The sequence below is a fragment of the Arctopsyche grandis genome, chromosome 6, assembly GCF_051622035.1.
Source record: "Arctopsyche grandis isolate Sample6627 chromosome 6, ASM5162203v2, whole genome shotgun sequence".
Classification (NCBI taxonomy): Eukaryota; Metazoa; Arthropoda; class Insecta; order Trichoptera; family Hydropsychidae; genus Arctopsyche; species Arctopsyche grandis.
The window spans coordinates 717165-728484 of NC_135360.1; positions in this window are offsets into that span (position 1 = coordinate 717165).

Sequence of the window (11320 nt, forward strand, 5' to 3'; positions counted from 1 at the left end):
ATTCGTAGAGATAAGGTAATAATATTCAATGATTAACCGTGAATCTTAATATTCTACTTTAACTATTATCACCAGAATCTATCCAACATATTTTGGAAGAAATTACAACCCTAAATTGGTGGGTGCTTGATTTAAACCACTTTGGGGCTACAAGTCTTGTGATTTATTTTAAATCACCACTGTTTCATCACACATTATGAAACAAAGAGATCTACCGATGTATGAATATGCCGGTATGTACTTGATTTAATCCACTTTGGGGCTACAAGTGTAATTCCACATTTATCGTGGAAGGGGGGGGGGGGGGAGGGTGTTTCTACACACATTAAGAAACAAAGATCTACCGATATGAATATACCGGTATGTACTTGGTTTAAGCCACTTTGGGGCTACAAGTATAATTCCACATTTATCGTGGAAGGGGGGGGGGGGAGGGTGTTTCTACACACATTAAGAAACAAAGATCTACCGATATGAATATACCGGTATGTACTTGGTTTAAGCCACTTTGGGGCTACAAGTATAATTCCACATTTATTGTGGAGGGGGGAGGGGGGAGAAAGTTTCTACACACATTAAGAAACAAAGAGATCTGCCGGTATATGAATATACCGGTATGTACTTGGTTTAAGCCACTTTGGGGCTACAAGTATAATTCCCCACGTGCTTTGCTAATTTTACACTACATCTGATTTTACACTTTTAATACGAAATTCGATGCGACCGATGAAACATTCCTTCGTAGCGCGATATTATTTTATACAATCGCGTTAATTAATTGTTATACTTTAAAACATATTTTAAAAACTGACCTACCCACATGATTGCCTTTTGAACAGATTGCCTGAGATTGAATACATTCACTTACTTGAATATCCTTTACGATGTTTATGTGATCGTTCCGATAATTTTGGATTACCTCTGTGTCCCATGCGTCTTTGTAGGTTATGTTTTTATTTATATATTTTCTGCGTCAATCACGCGGTCATGTACCTCTGTACATCAATCAATATATTGCTGAAATAGAAGCAAACATGTTATTAGTATTGGAAAGGTATGGATAGTAACAAAGGAACGATACCGATTTCTTAATTGACATCCATTTTTTCTCGACCACGTTTTTTCCAATTGGTTTGTCCGTTTGGTGTTGTGGCCTAGGTTACTGGTGTCCGGTTCGAAGTGACCATCATGGAAAAGACTTCGATAATGGTTTGATGTAGTTTATTGAAATGTAAAATTTGCACGTGGTGGTTCAGCGGAGCGTACGGAACACGAGTTGTCCGTACGCCGTCTGCTCGAACTCTGTCGACCGTCGCGTATTTCCGCTTGGGCCGACACTAATGCCAACTCGTCAATAATGCCAATCGACAATCAGTTAATAAGACTGTTTGCCACACGTCATTACAAAAGTCGGAACAGAACTTTTTGTGGATATTTTGGCAATGTCGAATTCTTTGACTTCGGTGATGGTTAGGTTAGGTTGGGTTAGGTATTGTGAGGTAAGCACGTTTTGTGGATATTTTGTCAAGCCTAATTCTTTGATTTCGGTGATGGTTAGGTTCAGATGGGTGAGGTTTGGTAGGATAAGAACTTTTTGTGGATATTTTGGCAATGTCGAATTCTCTGACTTCGGTGATGGTTAGGTTAGGTTGGATAAGGTATAGTGAGGTAAGCACGTTTTGTGGATATTTTGGCAATGTCCAATTCTTTGATTTCGGTGATGGTTAGGTTCAGATGGGTGAAATTTGGTAGGATAAGAACTTTTTGTGGATATTTTGGCAATGTCGAATTCTCTGACTTCGGTGATGCTTAGGTTAGGTTGGGTTAGGTATTGTGAGGTAAGCACGTTTTGTGGATATTTAATCATTGTCCAATTCTTTGATTTCGGTGATGAATAGGTTCAGATAAGTGAGGTTTGGTAGAATAAGAACTTTTTGTGGATATTTTGGCAATGTCGAATTCTCTGACTTCGGTGATGGTTAGGTTAGGTTGGTTTAGGTATTGTGAAGAAAGCACGTTTTGTGGATATTTTCGCAATGTCCAATTCTTTGATTTCGGTAATGGTTAGGTTCAGATGGGTGAGGTTCTGTAGGATAAGAACTTTTTGTGGATATTTTGGCAATGTCGAATTCTCTGACTTCGGTGATGGTTAGGTTAGGTTGGATAAGGTAATGTGAGGTAAGCACGTTTTGTGGATATTTTATTAATGTCCAATTCTTTGATTTCGGTGATGGTTAGGTTCAGATGGGTAAGGTTTGGTAGGATAATAACTTTTTGTGGATAATTTGGCAATGTCGAATTCTCTAACTTCGGTGATGGTTAGGTTAGGTTGAATAAGGTATAGTGAGGTAAGCACGTTTTGTGGATATTTTGGCAATGTCCATTTCTTCGATTTCGGTGATGGTTAGGTTCAGATGGGGGAGGTTTGGTGGGGTATGAACTATTTGTGGATATTTTGGCAATGTTGAATTCTCTGACTTCGGTGATGGTTAGGTTAGGTTAGGTTTGGTATTGTGAGGTAAGCACGTTTTGTGGATATTTTGGCAATGTCGAATTCTTTGATTTCGGTGAAAGATAGGTTCATATGGGTGAGGTTTGGTAGGATAAGAACTTTTTGTGGATATTTTGGCAATGTCAAATTCTCTGACTTCGGTGATGGTTAGGTTAGGTTGGGTTAGGTATTGTGAGGTAAGCACGTTTTGTGGATATTTTCGCTATGTCCCATTCTTTGATTTCGGTGATGGTTAGGTTCAGATGGGTGAGGTTTGGTAGGATAAGAACTTTTTGTGGATATTTTGGCAATGTCGAATTCTCTGACTTCGGTGATGGTTAGGTTAGGTTGGGTTAGGTATTGTGAGGTAAGCACGTTTTGTGAATTATTTATCAATATCCAATTCTTTGATTTCGGTGATGGTTAGGTTCAGATGGGTGAGGTTTTGTAGGATAAGAACTTTTTGTGGATATTTTGGCAATGTCGAATTCTCTGACTTCGGTGATGGTTAGGTTAGGTTGGGTTAGGTATTGTGAGGTAAGCACGTTTTGTGGATATTTACGCTATGTCCCATTCTTTGATTTCGGTGATGGTTAGGTTCAGATGGGTGAGGTTTGGTAGGATAAGAACTTTTTGTGGATATTTTGGCAATGTCGAATTCTCTGACTTCGGTGATGGTTAGGTTAGGTTGGGTTAGGTATTGTGAGGTAAGCACGTTTTGTGGATATTTACGCTATGTCCCATTCTTTGATTTCGGTGATGGTTAGGTTCAGATGGGTGAGGTTTTGTAGGATAAGAACTTTTTGTGGATATTTTGGCAATGTCGAATTCTTTGACTTCGGTGATGGTTAGGTTAGGTTGGGTTAGGTATTGTGAGGTAAGCACGTTTTGTGGATATTTTGTCAAGCCTAATTCTTTGATTTCGGTGATGGTTAGGTTCAGATGGGTGAGGTTTGGTAGGATAAGAACTTTTTGTGGATATTTTGGCAATGTCGAATTCTCTGACTTCGGTGATGGTTAGGTTAGGTTGGATAAGGTATAGTGAGGTAAGCACGTTTTGTGGATATTTTGGCAATGTCCAATTCTTTGATTTCGGTGATGGTTAGGTTCAGATGGGTGAAATTTGGTAGGATAAGAACTTTTTGTGGATATTTTGGCAATGTCGAATTCTCTGACTTCGGTGATGCTTAGGTTAGGTTGGGTTAGGTATTGTGAGGTAAGCACGTTTTGTGGATATTTAATCATTGTCCAATTCTTTGATTTCGGTGATGAATAGGTTCAGATAAGTGAGGTTTGGTAGAATAAGAACTTTTTGTGGATATTTTGGCAATGTCGAATTCTCTGACTTCGGTGATGGTTAGGTTAGGTTGGTTTAGGTATTGTGAAGAAAGCACGTTTTGTGGATATTTTCGCAATGTCCAATTCTTTGATTTCGGTAATGGTTAGGTTCAGATGGGTGAGGTTCTGTAGGATAAGAACTTTTTGTGGATATTTTGGCAATGTCGAATTCTCTGACTTCGGTGATGGTTAGGTTAGGTTGGATAAGGTAATGTGAGGTAAGCACGTTTTGTGGATATTTTATTAATGTCCAATTCTTTGATTTCGGTGATGGTTAGGTTCAGATGGGTAAGGTTTGGTAGGATAATAACTTTTTGTGGATAATTTGGCAATGTCGAATTCTCTAACTTCGGTGATGGTTAGGTTAGGTTGAATAAGGTATAGTGAGGTAAGCACGTTTTGTGGATATTTTGGCAATGTCCATTTCTTCGATTTCGGTGATGGTTAGGTTCAGATGGGGGAGGTTTGGTGGGGTATGAACTATTTGTGGATATTTTGGCAATGTTGAATTCTCTGACTTCGGTGATGGTTAGGTTAGGTTAGGTTTGGTATTGTGAGGTAAGCACGTTTTGTGGATATTTTGGCAATGTCGAATTCTTTGATTTCGGTGAAAGATAGGTTCATATGGGTGAGGTTTGGTAGGATAAGAACTTTTTGTGGATATTTTGGCAATGTCAAATTCTCTGACTTCGGTGATGGTTAGGTTAGGTTGGGTTAGGTATTGTGAGGTAAGCACGTTTTGTGGATATTTTCGCTATGTCCCATTCTTTGATTTCGGTGATGGTTAGGTTCAGATGGGTGAGGTTTGGTAGGATAAGAACTTTTTGTGGATATTTTGGCAATGTCGAATTCTCTGACTTCGGTGATGGTTAGGTTAGGTTGGGTTAGGTATTGTGAGGTAAGCACGTTTTGTGAATTATTTATCAATATCCAATTCTTTGATTTCGGTGATGGTTAGGTTCAGATGGGTGAGGTTTTGTAGGATAAGAACTTTTTGTGGATATTTTGGCAATGTCGAATTCTCTGACTTCGGTGATGGTTAGGTTAGGTTGGGTTAGGTATTGTGAGGTAAGCACGTTTTGTGGATATTTACGCTATGTCCCATTCTTTGATTTCGGTGATGGTTAGGTTCAGATGGGTGAGGTTTGGTAGGATAAGAACTTTTTGTGGATATTTTGGCAATGTCGAATTCTCTGACTTCGGTGATGGTTAGGTTAGGTTGGGTTAGGTATTGTGAGGTAAGCACGTTTTGTGGATATTTACGCTATGTCCCATTCTTTGATTTCGGTGATGGTTAGGTTCAGATGGGTGAGGTTTTGTAGGATAAGAACTTTTTGTGGATATTTTGGCAATGTCGAATTCTTTGACTTCGGTGATGGTAAGGTTAGGTTGGGTTAGGTATTGTGAGGTAAGCACGTTTTGTGGATATTTTGTCAAGCCTAATTCTTTGATTTCGGTGATGGTTAGGTTCAGATGGGTGAGGTTTGGTAGGATAAGAACTTTTTGTGGATATTTTGGCAATGTCGAATTCTCTGACTTCGGTGATGGTTAGGTTAGGTTGGATAAGGTATAGTGAGGTAAGCACGTTTTGTGGATATTTTGGCAATGTCCATTTCCTCGATTTCGGTGATGGTTAGGTTCAGATGGGTGAGGTTTGGTGGGGTATGAACTTTTTGTGGATATTTTGGCAATGTTAAATTCTCTGACTTCGGTGATAATTAGGTTAGGTTAGGTTAGGTATTGTGAGGAAGGCACGTTTTGTGGAGATTTTGGCAATGTCTAATTCTTTAATTTCGTTGATGGTTAGGCTCAGATGGGTGAGGTTTGGTAGGATAAGAACTTTTTGTGGATATTTTGGCAATGTCGAATTCTCTGACTTCGGTGATGGTTAGGTTAGGTTGGATAAGGTATAGTGAGGTAAGCACGTTTTGTGGGTATTTTGGCAATGTCCATTTCTTCGATTTCGGTGATGGTTAGGTTCAGATGGGTGAGGTTTGGTGGGGTATGAACTTTTTGTGGATATTTTGGCAATGTTGAATTCTCTGACTTCGGTGATGGTTAGGTTAGGTTGGATAAGGTATAGTGAGGTAAGCACGTTTTGTGGGTATTTTGGCAATGTCCATTTCTTCGATTTCGGTGATGGTTAGGTTCAGATGGGTGAGGTTTGGTGGGGTATGAACTTTTTGTGGATATTTTGGCAATGTTGAATTCTCTGACTTCGGTGATGGTTAGGTTAGGTTGGTTTAGGTATTGTGAAGTAAGCACGTTTTGTGGATATTGTCGCAATATCTAATTCTTTGATTTCGGTAATGGTTAGGTTCAGATGGGTGAGGTTCTGTAGGATAAGAACTTTTTGTGGATATTTTGGCAATGTCGAATTCTCTGACTTCGTTGATGGTTAGGTTAGGTTGGATAAGGTATTGTGAAGTAAGCACGTTTTGTGGATATTTTATTAATGTCCAATTCTTTGATTTCGGTGAGGGTTAGGTTCATATGGGTGAGGTTTGGTAGGATAAGAACTTTTTGTGGATATTTTGGCAATGTCAAATTCTCTGACTTCGGTGATGGTTAGGTTAGGTTGGGTTAGGTATTGTGAGGTAAGCACGTTTTGTGGATATTTTCGCTATGTCCCATTCTTTGATTTCGGTGATGGTTAGGTTCAGATGGGTGAGGTTTGGTAGGATAAGAACTTTTTGTGGATATTTTGGCAATGTCGAATTCTCTGACTTCGGTGATGGTTAGGTTAGGTTGGGTTAGGTATTGTGAGGTAAGCACGTTTTGTGGATATTTTCGCTATGTCCCATTCTTTGATTTCGGTGATGGTTAGGTTCAGATGGGTGAGGTTTGGTAGGATAAGAACTTTTTGTGGATATTTTGGCATTGTCGAATTCTCTGACTTCGGTGATGGTTAGGTTAGGTTGGGTTAGGTATTGTGAGGTAAGCATGTTTTGTAGATATTTTGGCAATGTCTAATTCTTTAATTTCGTTGATGGTTAGGCTCAGATGGGTGAGGTTTGGTAGGATAAGAACTTTTTGTGGATATTTTGGCAATGTCGAATTCTCTGACTTCGGTGATGGTTAGGTTAGGTTGGATAAGGTATAGTGAGGTAAGCACGTTTTGTGGGTATTTTGGCAATGTCCATTTCTACGATTTCGGTGATGGTTAGGTTCAGATGGGTGAGGTTTGGTGGGGTATGAACTTTTTGTGGATATTTTGGCAATGTTGAATTCTCTGACTTCGGTGATGGTTAGGTTAGGTTGGTTTAGGTATTGTGAAGTAAGCACGTTTTGTGGATATTTTCGCAATATCCAATTCATTGATTTCGGTAATGGTTAGGTTCAGATGGGTGAGGTTCTGTAGGATAAGAACTTTTTGTGGATATTTTGGCAATGTCGAATTCTCTGACTTCGATGATGGTTAGGTTAGGTTGGATAAGGTATTGTGAGGTAAGCACGTTTTGTGAATATTTAATCATTGTCCAATTCTTTGATTTCGGTGATGGTTAGGTTCAGATAAGTGAGGTTTGGTAGAATAAGAACTTTTTGTGGATATTTTGGCAATGTCGAATTCTCTGACTTCGGTGATGGTTAGGTTAGGTTGGTTTAGGTATTGTGAAGTAAGCACGTTTTGTGGATATTTTCGCAATGTCCAATTCTTTGATTTCGGTAATGGTTAGGTTCAGATGGGTGAGGTTCTGTAGGATAAGAACTTTTTGTGGATATTTTGGCAATGTCGAATTCTCTGACTTCGGTGATGGTTAGGTTAGGTTGGATAAGGTAATGTGAGGTAAGCACGTTTTGTGGATATTTTATTAATGTCCAATTCTTTGATTTCGGTGATGGTTAGGTTCAGATGGGTAAGGTTTGGTAGGATAATAACTTTTTGTGGATAATTTGGCAATGTCGAATTCTCTAACTTCGGTTAAGGTTAGGTTAGGTTAGGTTTGGTATTGTGAGGTAAGCACGTTTTGTGGATATTTTGGCAATGTCGAATTCTTTGATTTCGGTGAAAGTTAGATTCATATGGGTGAGGTTTGGTAGGATAAGAACTTTTTGTGGATATTTTGGCAATGTCAAATTCTCTGACTTCGGTGATGGTTAGGTTAGGTTGGGTTAGGTATTGTGAGGTAAGCACGTTTTGTGGATATTTTCGCTATGTCCCATTCTTTGATTTCGGTGATGGTTAGGTTCAGATGGGTGAGGTTTGGTAGGATAAGAACTTTTTGTGGATATTTTGGCAATGTCGAATTCTCTGACTTCGGTGATGGTTAGGTTAGGTTGGGTTAGGTATTGTGAGGTAAGCACGTTTTGTGAATTATTGATCAATATCCAATTCTTTGATTTCGGTGATGGTTAGGTTCAGATGGGTGAGGTTTTGTAGGAAAAGAACTTTTTGTGGATATTTTGGCAATGTCGAATTCTCTGACTTCGGTGATGGTTAGATTAGGTTGGGTTAGGTATTGTGAGGTAAGCACGTTTTGTGGATATTTTCGCTATGTCCCATTCTTTGATTTCGGTGATGGTTAGGTTCAGATGGGTGAGGTTTGGTAGGATAAGAACTTTTTGTGGATATTTTGGCAATGTCGAATTCTCTGACTTCGGTGATGGTTAGGTTAGGTTGGGTTAGGTATTGTGAGGTAAGCACGTTTTGTGGATTATTTATCAATATCCAATTCTTTGATTTCGGTGATGGTTAGGTTCAGATGGGTGAGGTTTTGTAGGATAAGAACTTTTTGTGGATATTTTGGCAATGTCGAATTCTCTGACTTCGGTGATGGTTAGGTTAGGTTGGGTTAGGTATTGTGAGGTAAGCACGTTTTGTGGATATTTTGTCAAGCCTAATTCTTTGATTTCGGTGATGGTTAGGTTCAGATGGGTGAGGTTTGGTAGGATAAGAACTTTTTGTGGATATTTTGGCAATGTCGAATTCTCTGACTTCGGTGATGGTTAGGTTAGGTTGAGTTAGGTATTGTGAGGTAAGCATGTTTTGTAGATATTTTGGCAATGTCTAATTCTTTAATTTCGTTGATGGTAAGGCTCAGATGGGTGAGGTTTGGTAGGATAAGAACTTTTTGTGGATATTTTGGCAATGTCGAATTCTCTGACTTCGGTGATGGTTAGGTTAGGTTGGATAAGGTATAGTGAGGTAAGCACGTTTTGTGGGTATTTTGGCAATGTCCATTTCTTCGATTTCGGTGATGGTTAGGTTCAGATGGGTGAGGTTTGGTGGGGTATGAATTTTTTGTGGATATTTTGGCAATGTTGAATTCTCTGACTTCGGTGATGGTTAGGTTAGGTTGGTTTAGGTATTGTGAAGTAAGCACGTTTTGTGGATATTTTCGCAATATCCAATTCTTTGATTTCGGTAATGGTTAGGTTCAGATGGGTGAGGTTCTGTAGGATAAGAACTTTTTGTGGATATTTTGGCAATGTCGAATTCTCTGACTTCGTTGATGGTTAGGTTAGGTTGGATAAGGTATTGTGAGGTAAGCACGTTTTGTGGATATTTTATTAATGTCCAATTCTTTGATTTCGGTGAGGGTTAGGTTCATATGGGTGAGGTTTGGTAGGATAAGAACTTTTTGTGGATATTTTGGCAATGTCGAATTCTCTGACTTCGGTGATGGTTAGGTTAGGTTGGGTTAGGTATTGTGAGGTAAGCACGTTTTGTGGATATTTTCGCTATGTCCCATTCTTTGATTTCGGTGATGGTTAGGTTCAGATGGGTGAGGTTTGGTAGGATAAGAACTTTTTGTGGATATTTTGGCAATGTCGAATTCTCTGACTTCGGTGATGGTTAGGTTAGGTTGGGTTAGGTATTGTGAGGTAAGCACGTTTTGTGGATATTTTCGCTATGTCCCATTCTTTGATTTCGGTGATGGTTAGGTTCAGATGGGTGAGGTTTGGTAGGATAAGAACTTTTTGTGGATATTTTGGCATTGTCGAATTCTCTGACTTCGGTGATGGTTAGGTTAGGTTGGGTTAGGTATTGTGAGGTAAGCATGTTTTGTAGATATTTTGGCAATGTCTAATTCTTTAATTTCGTTGATGGTTAGGCTCAGATGGGTGAGGTTTGGTAGGATAAGAACTTTTTGTGGATATTTTGGCAATGTCGAATTCTCTGACTTCGGTGATGGTTAGGTTAGGTTGGATAAGGTATAGTGAGGTAAGCACGTTTTGTGGGTATTTTGGCAATGTCCATTTCTTCGATTTCGGTGATGGTTAGGTTCAGATGGGTGAGGTTTGGTGGGGTATGAACTTTTTGTGGATATTTTGGCAATGTTGAATTCTCTGACTTCGGTGATGGTTAGGTTAGGTTGGATAAGGTATAGTGAGGTAAGCACGTTTTGTGGGTATTTTGGCAATGTCCATTTCTTCGATTTCGGTGATGGTTAGGTTCAGATGGGTGAGGTTTGGTGGGGTATGAACTTTTTGTGGATATTTTGGCAATGTTGAATTCTCTGACTTCGGTGATGGTTAGGTTAGGTTGGTTTAGGTATTGTGAAGTAAGCACGTTTTGTGGATATTTTCGCAATATCCAATTCTTTGATTTCGGTAATGGTTAGGTTCAGATGGGTGAGGTTCTGTAGGATAAGAACTTTTTGTGGATATTTTGGCAATGTCGAATTCTCTGACTTCGTTGATGGTTAGGTTAGGTTGGATAAGGTATTGTGAAGTAAGCACGTTTTGTGGATATTTTATTAATGTCCAATTCTTTGATTTCGGTGAGGGTTAGGTTCATATGGGTGAGGTTTGGTAGGATAAGAACTTTTTGTGGATATTTTGGCAATGTCAAATTCTCTGACTTCGGTGATGGTTAGGTTAGGTTGGGTTAGGTATTGTGAGGTAAGCACGTTTTGTGGATATTTTCGCTATGTCCCATTCTTTGATTTCGGTGATGGTTAGGTTCAGATGGGTGAGGTTTGGTAGGATAAGAACTTTTTGTGGATATTTTGGCAATGTCGAATTCTCTGACTTCGGTGATGGTTAGGTTAGGTTGGGTTAGGTATTGTGAGGTAAGCACGTTTTGTGGATATTTTCGCTATGTCCCATTCTTTGATTTCGGTGATGGTTAGGTTCAGATGGGTGAGGTTTGGTAGGATAAGAACTTTTTGTGGATATTTTGGCATTGTCGAATTCTCTGACTTCGGTGATGGTTAGGTTAGGTTGGGTTAGGTATTGTGAGGTAAGCATGTTTTGTAGATATTTTGGCAATGTCTAATTCTTTAATTTCGTTGATGGTTAGGCTCAGATGGGTGAGGTTTGGTAGGATAAGAACTTTTTGTGGATATTTTGGCAATGTCGAATTCTCTGACTTCGGTGATGGTTAGGTTAGGTTGGATAAGGTATAGTGAGGTAAGCATGTTTTGTGGGTATTTTGGCAATGTCCATTTCTTCGATTTCGGTGATGGTAAGGTTCAGATGGGTGAGGTTTGGTGGGGTATGAACTTTTTGTGGATATTTTGGCAATGTTGAATTCTCTGACTTCGG